Source organism: Entelurus aequoreus, linkage group LG05 (assembly GCF_033978785.1).
Source record: "Entelurus aequoreus isolate RoL-2023_Sb linkage group LG05, RoL_Eaeq_v1.1, whole genome shotgun sequence".
NCBI lineage: Eukaryota > Metazoa > Chordata > Actinopteri > Syngnathiformes > Syngnathidae > Entelurus > Entelurus aequoreus.
In genome coordinates, this window is record NC_084735.1 from 33,650,305 (window position 1) to 33,663,805 (window position 13,501).

Below are 13,501 nucleotides of genomic sequence, written 5' to 3' on the forward strand. Positions count from 1 at the left end.
AGTACTATTAAAGGCCTACTGAAATGAATTTTTTAAATTTAAACGGGGATAGCAGATCCATTCTATGTGTCATACTTGATCATTTTGCGATATTGCCATATTTTTGCTGAAAAGATTTAGTATAGAACAACGACGATAAAGTTCGCAACTTTTGGTCTCTGATAAAAAAAAAAAGCTTTGCCCCTACCGGAAGTAGCGTGACGACACCGGAGGAAGGACTGCTCATATTTTCCTATTGTTTACACCAGCAGCGAGAGAGATTCGGACCGAGAAAGCGACGATTACCCCATTAATTTGAGCGAGGATGAAAGATTTGTGGATGAGGAACGTTAGAGTGAAGGACTAGAATGCAGTGCAAGACATATCTTTTTTCGCTCTGACCGTAACTTAGGTACAAGCTGGCTCATTGGATTCCACACTCTCTCCTTTTTCTATTGTGGATCACGGATTTGTATTTTAAACCACCTCGGATACTATATCCTCCTGAAAATGAGAGTCGAGAACGTGAAATGGACATTCACAGTGACTTTTATCTCCACGACAATACATCGACGAAACACTTTAGCTATGGAGCTAACGTGATAGCATCGTGCTTAACTGCATATAGTAACAAAATAAATAAATCCCTGACTGGAAGGATAGACAGAAGATCAACAATTGTATTAAACCAGGGACATGTAAATACACGGTTAATACTTTCCAGCTTGGCGAAGCTTATAAATGCTGTTGCTAACAACGCCATTGAAGCTAACTTAGTAACGGGACCTCACAGAGCTATGATAAAAACATTAGCGCTCCACCTACGCCAGCCAGCCCTCATCTGCTCATCAACACCCGTGCTCACCTGCGTTCCAGCGATCGACGGAAGGACGAAGGACTTCACCACGATCATCCGTGCGGTTCGGTGGCTAGCGTCGGCTAGCGCGTCTGCTATCCGAGTCAAAGTCTTCCTGGTTGTGTTGCTGTAGTCCGCCGCTAATACACCGATCCCACCTACGACTTTCTTCTTTGCAGCCTCCATTGTTCATTAAACAAATTGCAAAAGATTCACCAACACAGATGTCCAGAATACTGTGGAATTATGAGATGAAAACAGAGCTATTTTGTATTGTATTCAATGGGGTACCGATACTTCTCTTTCACTGGTTACGTCACGCGCATACGTCATCATCCAAAGGCGTTTTCAACCGGAAGTTTAGCGGGAAATTTAAAATTGCACTTTATAAGTTAACCCGGCCGTATTGGCATGTGTTGTAATGTTAAGATTTCATCATTGATATATAAACTATCAGACTGCATGGTCGGTAGTAGTGGGTTTCAGTAGGCCTTTAAAAATAGCAACTAAATAATGACAAATTGCTCACCAGTCACCCAGTACATGAGTAGTTTATTTCACTGATTACTTACTCACTCACATAATCATTTGGATGACTACGTTTTACTTTTACTCAAGTCATATTACGCTAAAGCACAGGTATCAAACACAAGGCCCAAGGGCCAGATCTGGCCCGCCACATCCTTTTATACAGCCCACCTTATATCCGCTTACCAAATGTATTTGTTACTTCTGTTTTGACAGACAAAAATATACTTACTGCATCAAATTGCAATTTTTTTCAACTTTAATATTATTCAATATTTCAAACAACATTGTATCGTCCTACTTTCCAGACAATTTTTGTGGGTTAAAGTAAAAAAAAAAAGAATACTGTAAATATGTGCGTGACATACTGTATGTCCTCAAAGCAAGTTATCCATCAAATTGCACACTGTAAGAATGACAACAGATTTTACGATAAAATGTACGGTGTTGTTTACAGCAAATTATTGTACATTGAAAAATCTGTCACGCTGTTTTTTTACGGTAAAATTGTTTTTACCATGTATTTACTGTGAATGGAAAAAGGGTAGCGCATTTCTTTTACTTTGTTGCTACAATTAAAAATAAAAACAGTGGTACCATTTTTCCATTTATGGTAAGATGTTGTAAAAACCACTGTAGATTTCACGGTAAAATTCTGCCAACTAAACTGTCATTTTCCCTGTAAAAAACAGTGGTACCAGAATTTTGGTAAAACTTGCTTTTTACTGCAGTAAAATTCTGGTACCCCAGTTACCATTTTTTTACTGTAAAAAGCGATAGAAAATGGATGGATGGATGGATCTACAGACATTTTATTAACTGGGTGCGTAAAAAATATAGATAATAATCAAATGCAAACTCTACCCACCTCTGTTCGTAACCAATTCCCGGTTCCAAGCTACCAAACCGCATTCGAAGAGAAGCGTCGTTAAGCCTATCAAAAAGTGAGTGTAGATAAAACTATGACTGCTCCAGTAAATATGATTAATCAGAATGAAGTATATATATTTGGTGCATCACATTGAAATAAAAGCTTTAATGACTGCTGTTGTTATCCTTGGTTCAAGGGTCATTGGCCTTGGGAGACACTTTCCTCAGTGTTACATCATGATCTCCAAAGGGAACCCAGCTCTTGTTTTCTGTCTATTGTCTTTACTCAAAGGACACTGTCCAAAGCACTGGAGGCTAGTTGCCTTGAAGACGAATGGAAACACAGAATGGACTAATGGCCTCTAGCGAGTACGTTAGAATTGCATCATGTTTGTCAGCAAACATGTTGTGTATTACAGCAATGCTTGCAAATACTAATTTCATACTTCAAGGTTCAATTAATCTTCTTTCATTGTGGTTGGCTGCTACAAAAAAAGCACCTTTTACCAAATTCCACGCTTCCATGTGATCATCAGACGGTCGTGATGTAAAAAACGGTCGCATATAAATTGACTTATTTCATGTTTCCGCTTTATAACGTAAAGAAACTGATTTTTCACACAAGTTATTATTGCCTGAACAGCTGTGTCCTTAAATTCCCTTTCATGCCCACAGCTGACAGAATACATCTCACATGTTCCTCTTTTGTTCAGATGGTTTCAAAAACTTTATATCAGTAAAGTTTTATTTGAAAAACTTATTTACAGTCAGTTTGTCAACCACTTGCTTATAAAAAAAAAAAGGTTTATAAAAAAATGTTTTTGATTAACTGCAAAAATCTAACAAAAGTTGAATTCTAAAGTAGTGGTTCTCAAACTTTTTTCACCAAGTACCACCTCAGAAAACACTAGGCTCTCCATGCACCACCATAAAGATAAATACATGATAAATGGGTTATACTTGTATAGCGCTTTTCTACCTTCAAGGTACTCAAAGCGCTTTGACAGTATTTCCACATTCACCCATTCACACACACATTTTACACACTGATCACGGGAGCTGCCATGCAAGGCGCTACCAGCACCCATCAGGAGCAAGGGTGAAGTGTCTTGCCCAAGGACACAACGGACGTGACTTGGATGGTAGAAGGTGGGGATTGAACCCCAGTAACCATCAACCCTCCGATTGCTGGCACGGCCACTCTACCAACTTCGCCACGCCGCCCCAAGACCAATATTAAAATACAGTAGAGTAGTAGGCCTAAGTATTAATTAAAACAAGGCAGAGGTTTTGTTTAACAAGTATATTTCATATTTTTGGCCAGTCTCATATTACACACAGTTTGAACAGTAACACTGTGTTTGAATATATGAAAAAAAGACACTGTGTTAGGATCCGCTGCTCGGATCACCGTTTGTTTACAGTTTAGTGTCACATGTGTTTTGTTTCTGTTGCCATGACGGCAGATTTTGCTCACCTGCCTCTGGTTAGCGTTTCGGGACGCGCACCTGTTGCCCGAGCGCTAATCAGAGGGCTATTTAGTCTTCGCCCGGGCAGCACTCTGCCTGGCTTCCTAGTTTGTTCTCATGCAACAGCTGACGACCACTTTGCTTCCTGCTAGCTCTCATGCTAGATTATTTTGCTTGCTAGCTCCCATGCTAGTCGTTTTTGTTTTTCTCTTGTCTGATTTAGTTCTAAAATAAATCATTTTCCTACCTGCAAGCTGTGTCCGAGCCCGTCCGCATTCCTGGGAGAACAACACCCGCATCACCATGCGACCAGGTCGTCACAGTAGGAAGCCAGCAAGAAGTTCTCCCGCAACGAGCACGTCGGAGGAGATGGACGAAGGTGCGTGGATGGTGTTGCGAGCAATGGAGGCGGAGACTCTCCGCTATTCCCACTCGGAGCGCCAGGACCTGATATGGGGTCCTAACGGAGAGTTGGTCCCAATCCACTCCGTTTGGCCCGAGGACATCGCCACACCTCCGCACCACCGGACGCGTCAGCGAAGACGGAAGCCACCAAAGAGGTCTTCACTTCGCTGCCAAGACGCGCCACTCCCACAGACTCCTCCACCGGTACACAGCAAGCTACATTCAGCCCAAGATTCACCTCTTCAAAGGTCTGTTAATCTCATCAACTACCTTACCGAAGACTGTTATGACTGGCCTGTCAATCACTGGGACTGCAGCGATGACGTCATTCCGCCGGCACCCCCTGATGACACGCCGCTTGATGACGTTGTCCCGTCCATTTTGGATGACGTCATAGACAAAGACTTTTTTAGACATTATGTCAATTCTTCCTGCCAGCCATTTTCAAGTGACTTTAATTCTAAGATTAAGCTTTATCAGGACATTTTTTTAAGGACTAAATCTACTCAGTCCCAGTCTCAAGTGGGGGGTGACAAGAGACATTTTGGACAATTTAGAGGAGAGGATTCAGCCCTCCCCCGGACCACCCTCCACCCACCCTTGAAGACGGTTCCAATCCGCAAGGAACGCGTCTGGGATCCGCTTTTTGAGGGGGGGGCTAGTACTGGGAGCTGTGCGAGTGGGGTGGCACAACGGCGTGCTAAGCCGCAACCTCCTGCTCGGCCACCGCCACCTGTCCTTCGGCGGGCTAAGCCGCAACCTCCTGCTCGGCCGCCACCACCGGTTTTTCGGCCTGCTAAGCCGCAACCGCCAGCTAGGCCACCTGCACCTCGACTGGTTCTCACACCAGTACCTGCACCTCGGCTGGTTCCCACACCAGTACCTGCACCTCGGCTGGTTCCCACACCAGTACCTGCACCTCTGCTGGTTCCCACACCAGTACCTGCACCTCGGCTGGTTCCCACACCAGTACCTGCACCTCGGCTGGTTCCCACACCAGTACCTGCACCTCGGCTGGTTCCCACACCAGTACCTACACCTCGGCTGGTTCCCACACCAGTACCTACACCTCGGCTGGTTCCCACACCAGTACCTGCACCTCGGCTGGTTCCCACACCAGTACCTGCTCCTCGGCTGGTTCCCGCACCAGTACCTGCTCCTCGGCTGGTTCCCGCACCAGTACCTGCACCACGACTGGTTCTCGCACCAGTACCTGCACCACGACTGGTTCTCGCACCAGTACCTGCACCACGACTGGTTCTCGCACCAGCACCTGCACCACGACTGGTTCTCGCACCAGCACCTGCACCACGGCTGGTTCTCGCACCAGCACCTGCACCACGGCTGGTTCTCGCACCAGCACCTGCACCACGGCTGGTTCTCGCACCAGCAGCGGCTGCCACGACAGCGACTCCGGCTGCCACGACAGCGACTCCGGCTGCCGCGACAGCGACTCCGGCTGCCGCGACAGCGACTCCGGCTGCCGCGACAGCGACTCCGGCTGCCGCGACAGCGACTCCGGCTGCCGCGACAGCGACTCCGGCTGCCGCGACAGCGACTCCTGCTGCCGCGACAGCGACTCCTGCTGCCGCGACAGCGACTCCTGCTGCCGCGACAGCGACTCCTGCTGCCGCGACAGCGACTCCCGCTGCCGCGACAGCGACTCCCGCTGCCGCGACAGCGACTCCCGCTGCCACGGCGACATCTCAGCGACCTCGAGTGGTCCGGCTGCGCAAGCGGAAAGCAGGTCCCCGCATGCAGCCCTCGAGGACTCAGAGGCTGCTGAGATTCTGGCGCCACTCACGCCCACCTTCTCGGCGGCCACGAATGTGGCCTTACCGTGGTCGCCCGCCTCGCCCGCCTCGCCAGCGGCAGCGGCGTTCCATTCGCCGCCGCCACCTGACCCTTCCCCGGTGGATTCGGGGACACGTGGCCTGGCGACCCACCACCAAGTCACCCCCCCGCCCGCCCTTGACTCGTGAACTTTTTGCTTGTTTTTTTTTTTTTTTCGGGTTCCAGTTGTTTTTTTGTTTTTTTTTCTTCAAGGGACATCTGGAATCTGTCCTTTTAGGGGGGGGTACTGTTAGGATCCGCTGCTCGGATCACCGTTTGTTTACAGTTTAGTGTCACATGTGTTTTGTTTCTGTTGCCATGACGGCAGATTTTGCTCACCTGCCTCTGGTTAGCGTTTCGGGACGCGCACCTGTTGCCCGAGCGCTAATCAGAGGGCTATTTAGTCTTCGCCCGGGCAGCACTCTGCCTGGCTTCCTAGTTTGTTCTCATGCAACAGCTGACGACCACTTTGCTTCCTGCTAGCTCTCATGCTAGATTATTTTGCTTGCTAGCTCCCATGCTAGTCGTTTTTGTTTTTCTCTTGTCTGATTTAGTTCTAAAATAAATCATTTTCCTACCTGCAAGCTGTGTCCGAGCCCGTCTGCATCCTTGGGAGAACACCTCGCACCACGATGCGACCCGGTCGTCACACACTGTACTTTAAAGTGGAACTGCACTTTTTGGGGAACGTTCACAATCGGCTGAATCCAAGATGGCCGACAGCACTGTCTTTTGTTTGTCTGCTTGTCAAAGTGGTCTGAATTTCTATCTGTTTTAATTTATTTCTTAGCCAATTTAAGTAAATTGTACTAGTTTTAAGCGTAACAATTGATGAATGAAGGCTTACTTCCAAAAAGTGGCATTTCTGACTGCTTTTGTTGGATTTGGAAATCTGGAGTCCTTTGACCTGCTGCAGCCAGGAGATGTTTTGCTAGCTGAAATTTTGGCCTTCCACCTGCCACAGCCCAGATCTATCCTGGCCCCAGCTTGGCCTTCCATTGCCTACAGACTAGGTCTGCGAACTTCATCTTGGCCTTCCACTGCCTACAGACAGGATCTGCTAGCTGCAGACCGGATCTGCTAGCTTCATCCTGGCCTTCCATCTGCCACAGCCTGGATCTGCTAGGTTCATCCTGGCCTTCCATATGCCACAGCCTGGATCTGCTTGCTTCATCTTGGCCTTCCATCTGCCACAGCCTGGATCTATCCTACTCTCAGCTTGGCCTTCCACTACCTACAGTCTGGGTCTGCTAGCTGCATCTTGGCCCTCCATCTGCCACAGCCTGGCTCTAACCTAGCCCTAGCTTGGCCTCTCACTGCCTACAGACTGGGTCTGCTAGCTTCATCTTGGCCTTCCATCTGCCACAGCCTGGCTCTAACCCAGGGGACATCCAACGCGGTGCCCGCGGGCACCAGGTCGCCCGTGAGGACCAGATGAGTCGCCCGCGGGCCTGTTCTAAAAAAATTTTTCAAAAAATTTAATTTTTTTTTTTTTTTTTTAATTTTTTTAAATTAAATCTACATAGAAAAAACACAAAATACACTTTCAATCAGTGCATCAACCCAAACAACTTCCCCCATGCACACTCATCCACACCCACTCACACAAAAGGGGTTATTTCTTTCTGCTACCAATATTCTGGTTCCCACAACATAGACAACACATCTGCAAGGGACACAGTCCCTGAAGCACACATGATTGTATAGGCTGCTGGTCCACCAAAATGTTCATTAATTACTATTTTTTATGTAATTATTTTTATATTGTTTTACTTTCTTTTTTATCCAAGAAAATTTTTTTTTTATTTATTTATCTTATTTTATTTTATTTTTTAAAAAAGGGCCTTATCTTCAACAGACCAGGTTGTCAATGAAATTAGATTTGTTTAAAGGGTTTTTTAAACCAGGCCAAGTCCAGATAATGTCCAAGTTGGACTCAGCAACACACACCTTCATTCATGTACACAGAAAAAAATTAGGGAACACAACAGATTGCATATAATTTATAAACAAAATTACATTTTCAAAATAAGCATTTATGTACAGTCCAGATTATGTCCAGGTCACTCAAATTAGGAAACACAACAACAGATATCATATAATCTATAAACATAATTATACTTTCAAAATAAGCCTTTGAGGACTTCTCATCTTTTTTTTTAATGTTTCTTGGCATCATTATCGTTTTCAACCATGTAACTTTCTAAAGTTAGAAAATACTGAATAAATGTTTTAAAGAAAGTAATACTAAGTGAATATCTGTTTTTGGCCTTAAAAATAAACATTTTACCGAGTACTATAATTAAATTGAGTAAATCATGATTGTCAATGAACTCTCCTAAAATAACAGCAACCACATTAAGCTTCATAAACAAACCAATCCTTAAACACATTTGTTCAACTTCCACCCAAAACAAAGACACAATATGACAATACCAAAACAAATGCAGGGTGGATTCAGGCTCCTGACAACAAAATCGGCAATCATCTGACTCTGTCATATTCCATAATTTTAACATTTTCCCTGTGGGTAAAAAGTTATAAATAATTTTAATTTGAAAATAACGATTTTGCACATCGATAGTGGTTTCATAGATTAGTTTGAATATGGCATCCCATGGCAACGGGCAGTCAAAAAAGTCCTCCCATTTTACATTTGTGTTGTATGAGGCAGCCTTCAAAGATTTCTTTATTAAATAAAAATTATATATTTTTCTATTTATTTTAGTTCCTTTTTGCCAACTAGAATTTCTTATTAGAGGTTTACAAACTAATAATTTAGTAGTTCCATAATTAATTATTTGTTTCCATCTTTTCCCAATTACTCCAGTTAGTTGATAAAATGAAAAGCTTGAGCAAGCATCACCATACATAGCTCTAAATTCATCATACTTCATAATTTTACCATTCTCATTGATAATATCATTGACAAAAATGATTCCTCTTTCAAACATATTTTTCCAAAAGAAAGGCTTTCCATCTATTACAATATTAGAGTTCATCCATATTAACTGCTGCAAAATATCGTCTCTTTTTTCTGGCACATAAAATTGAAAACACCACTATGAGTGGATTGTTTCCTTTATGAACCCCGCCATGTTTCCCAGCAGACTCTCTGGGAGGGGATCACTTGTAAAAAAGGATACAATTTATTTTCATATAGTACATGTTTTTTGCCCAACAGGACATTTGTGTACCACTCAATGTTTAAATACATCTTTGGAACAATTGATGCTTTTAAAGACAGACACATAGCTTCAAGGTTGAGAAGTTTCAGGCCCACATATTCATACTCTTTGTACAAAACCTTTCTTTTAATCTTTTCTGGTTTGCCGTTCCAGACAAAATCGAAGACCCTCCGCTCATAAATCTTAAAAAAGTTTTGTGATGGAGCTGGTATTGACAAAAACAAATAAATAAATTGAGGAATAATTAACGAGTTGGCAATAGACATTTTACCATACAAGGTTAGGGATTTCCCTTTCCATAATTGCATAATTTTGTCCAGCTTTCTTAGTCGATTATCATAATTTACTGAGCCTAGATCTTCCAGATTTTCTGGGACAACAACACCAAGTATGTTAACTGGTCCATCTGTCCACAAAACAGGCACTTTGCATTCCATTCGAAAGGACGTTCCCTTTAGATTTCCGATCCTTAACATTTTACATTTATCATAATTAAGCTTAAGGCCAGATTGCTGTGAAAATATGTCCAAAAGATTAAGAAAGTTCCGCAAACAATGAGGAAAAATCTTATCTTTGTGAATCAGCCTTTTCTGACATGAACTTCATCAAGAACAAACACAGAACACGCCTCACTGATGCACATCTGCAAGACTCACTCAGAGTTGCAGTGTCAAGTTACACACCAGAGTACAACACACTAGTTAACAGCATGCAATGCCAGGCTTCCCACTAACTGACAAAGAAACAGATAACAGATTTGGTGTCCAGTTCAAAGTGTGACATGATTTAAAAATTTGAGAGTTTACTTTTGTATTTTACATGAGTTATTATTTGTACAAACATGGTGCAAAGTAATTCATGATTTGTTAAAAAATGTTAGTGGCTAGCTAGTTAAAATGGGATATTGTGATTTCACAAGACTGTCTTAGAAGTGATCATTTGAAAATGTTCAATTTGAAAAATGTGCACTTAGAGAAAATATAAAAATAAAGTGTTTTATATTGATATTTATCTGTTTCTATATATATTTATTGTGAGAAATCATTAAGATGATCAGTGTTTCCACAAAGATAAATATAATTAATTATTAATAATAACAGAGTTAAAGGTAAATTGAGCAAATTGGCTACTTCTGGCAATTTATTTAAGTGTGTATCTAACTGGTAGCCCTTCGCATTAATCAGTACCCAAGAAGTAGCCCTTGGTTTCAAAAAGGTTGGTGACCCCTGCTCTAACCTAGCCCCAGCTTGGCCTCTCACTGCCTACAGACTGGGTCTGCTAGCTCATCTTGGCCTTCCATCTGCCACAGCCTAGATCTATCTTAGCCTCAGACGGACTAAGGCTGGGCCTCTGCTAGCCTTAGCTTGGCCTTCCAACTGCTGTAGCCTGGACATCTGAACTTTGAATATTGGACCTGGGTAGGTAGTAAAACAATTTAACAATGACTTTGACAAAAGCTCTGTATTTAATATTAATGCTTTTTCCTGGACTTGTTTTCTGCAATTGTAGTGGGGTACCTGACCAGGTGCTCCACCAACCTTTAACTCTACCGAACGCAATAACAATCACCCGGTCCTACGAAACTACAGCATTTACACAAAGCTTATTGATATCTACATGTGGGTCAGTGCTAAATAATTCTAACCAGCTTCATTTATGGTGTATTTCTGTGTTAAATAGATGTTTTTCTCCTTCTGAAATTACTCATTTTGACATTGTGAAGCCAAGTAATGTTGTCATCGGGTTACCTTGCCATATGAAACGAAACATTTTTATATTGCTCTTACTTCTTCTATCAGGCAATGTGCAACCAAATCCAGGCCCAGCTTTGTACAACATCAGTACTCCTGATGAATTTAGAGCTAGGTCAGGTCTTGGTTTAATTCATTCAAATATTAGAAGTCTACTGCCAAAATTAGACTTAGTCAAAATCTGGATTCAAACAACCAATGCAGACATATTTATCTTATCAGAAACCTGGCTAACCAAAGCAGTCTCTGACAAGGACATTGCTATAAATGGATATAATGTCTTCCGATGCGATCGTCCTCGAAAAGGTGGAGGAGTGGCTATGTATATAAAAAACAAATTTAATGTTACCTTATCATCACTGTCAATCACTAAACAATTTGAACTCCTTGCCCTGCAGCTTGAATTCTCACATGGCCAACCTCTCGCAATTGTAGGCTGTTATAGACCTCCCTCTGCCTCCACTGAAGCTCTTGCCTCGCTTGAATCCTTTATGAGTGGGTTAAAAGCTAGTGAACTTCTCTTGGTTGGTGATTTAAATTTTGACTGGTTGACTTCCTCTTCTGATAACCTTAAAGCTGTATGCAACTCACTAAACTTAACTCAATTAATCACTTCCCCAACTCGACCCAATACTAAAAACTCCTCAAAATCATCTTTACTTGATCTAATTCTAACCAACGCCCCCCATAAGTACACTGGCACTGGGGTGTTTGCCAATGACTTGAGTGACCATTGTACAATTGCAGCTGTAAGAAACTGCAAGCTACCAAAATCAAAACCCACTATTACAAGCTTTTCATTTTATCAACTAACTGGAGTAATTGGGAAAAGATGGAAACAAATAATTAATTATGGAACTACTAAATTATTAGTTTGTAAACCTCTAATAAGAAATTCTAGTTGGCAAAAAGGAACTAAAATAAATAGAAAAATATATAATTTTTATTTAATAAAGAAATCTTTGAAGGCTGCCTCATACAACACAAATGTAAAATGGGAGGACTTTTTTGACTGCCCGTTGCCATGGGATGCCATATTCAAACTAATCTATAAAACCACTATCGATGTGCAAAATCGTTATTTTCAAATTAAAATTATTTATAACTTTTTACCCACAGGGAAAATGTTAAAATTATGGAATATGACAGAGTCAGATGATTGCCGATTTTGTTGTCAGGAGCCTGAATCCACCCTGCATTTGTTTTGGTATTGTCATATTGTGTCTTTGTTTTGGGTGGAAGTTGAACAAATGTGTTTAAGGATTGGTTTGTTTATGAAGCTTAATGTGGTTTCTGTTATTTTAGGAGAGTTCATTGACAATCATGATTTAGTCAATTTAATTATAGTACTCGGTAAAATGTTTATTTTTAAGGCCAAAAACAGATATTCACTTAGTATTACTTTCTTTAAAACATTTATTCAGTATTTTCTAACTTTAGAAAGTGACATGGTTGAAAACGATAATGATGCCAAAAAACATAAAAAAAAAGATGAGAAGTCCTCAAAGGCTTATTTTGAAAGTATAATTATGGTTATAGATTATATGATATTTGTTGTTGTGTTTCCTAATTTGAGTGACCTGGACATAATCTGGACTGTACATAAATGCTTATTTTGAAAATGTAATTTTGTTTATAAATTATATGCAATCTGTTGTGTTCCCTAATTTTTTTCTGTGTACATGAATGAAGGTGTGTGTTGCTGAGTCCGACTTGGACATTATCTGGACTTGGCCTGGTTTAAAAAACCCTTTAAACAAATCTAATTTCATTGACAACCTGGTCTGTTGAAGATAAGGCCCTTTTTTAAAAAATAAAATAAAATAAGATAAATAAATAAACATTTTCTTGGATAAAAAAGAAAGTAAAACAATATAAAAATAATTACATAAAAAATAGTAATTAATGAAAATTGTAGTGGACCAGCAGCCTATACAATCATGTGTGCTTCAGGGACTGTGTCCCTTGCAGATGTGTTGTCTATGTTGTGGGAACCAGAATATTGGTAGCAGAAAGAAATAACCCCTTTTGTGTGAGTGGGTGTGGATGAGTGTGCATGGGGGAGGTCGTTTGGGTTGATGCACTGATTGAAAGTGTATATTGTGTTGTTTCTATGTAGATTTAATTTAAAAAAAAAAAAAAAAAAAAAAAAAAAAAAAAAAAAAATTTTAATGTTTTTTTTTTTTTTTTTTTTTAGAACAGGCCCGCGGGCGACTCATCTGGTCCTCACGGGCGACCTGGTGCCCGCGGGCACCGCGTTGGTGACCCCTGATCTATATTGATATATAATGTAGGAACCAGAAATATTAATAACAGAAAGAAACAACCCTTTTGTGCGAATGAGTGTGAATGGGGGAGGGAGGTTTTTTTGGGTTGGTGCACTAATTGTAAGTGTATCTTGTGTTTTTTATGTTGATTTAATAAAAATAAAAAATAATTTATTTTAATTTTTTAATTTTTAATTTTTTTTTTTATTTCTTGTGCGGCCCGGTACCAATCGATCCACGGACCGGTACCAGGCCGTGCCCTGGTGGTTGGGGACCACTGGTCTAAAGGATTAACTCATACAGTTTCAAGGTTAGAGTACGGAGAAATGTAATGTATTATTCTTAGGTTATGGAA

At 41.5% G+C, this 13,501-nt stretch overlaps 2 protein-coding genes across 5 annotated transcripts in view; one reads left to right on the forward strand and one right to left on the reverse strand.

The window, feature by feature from the left end:
* LOC133650535 (olfactory receptor 52D1-like) overlaps nt 1-13,501 on the forward strand; it is a 30,454-nt gene that overhangs the window by 7,388 nt on the left and 9,565 nt on the right. The gene's annotated exons all lie outside the window — the stretch shown is intronic.
* defbl1 (defensin, beta-like 1) overlaps nt 1-13,501 on the reverse strand; it is a 30,170-nt gene that overhangs the window by 3,035 nt on the left and 13,634 nt on the right. The window lies entirely within an intron of this gene.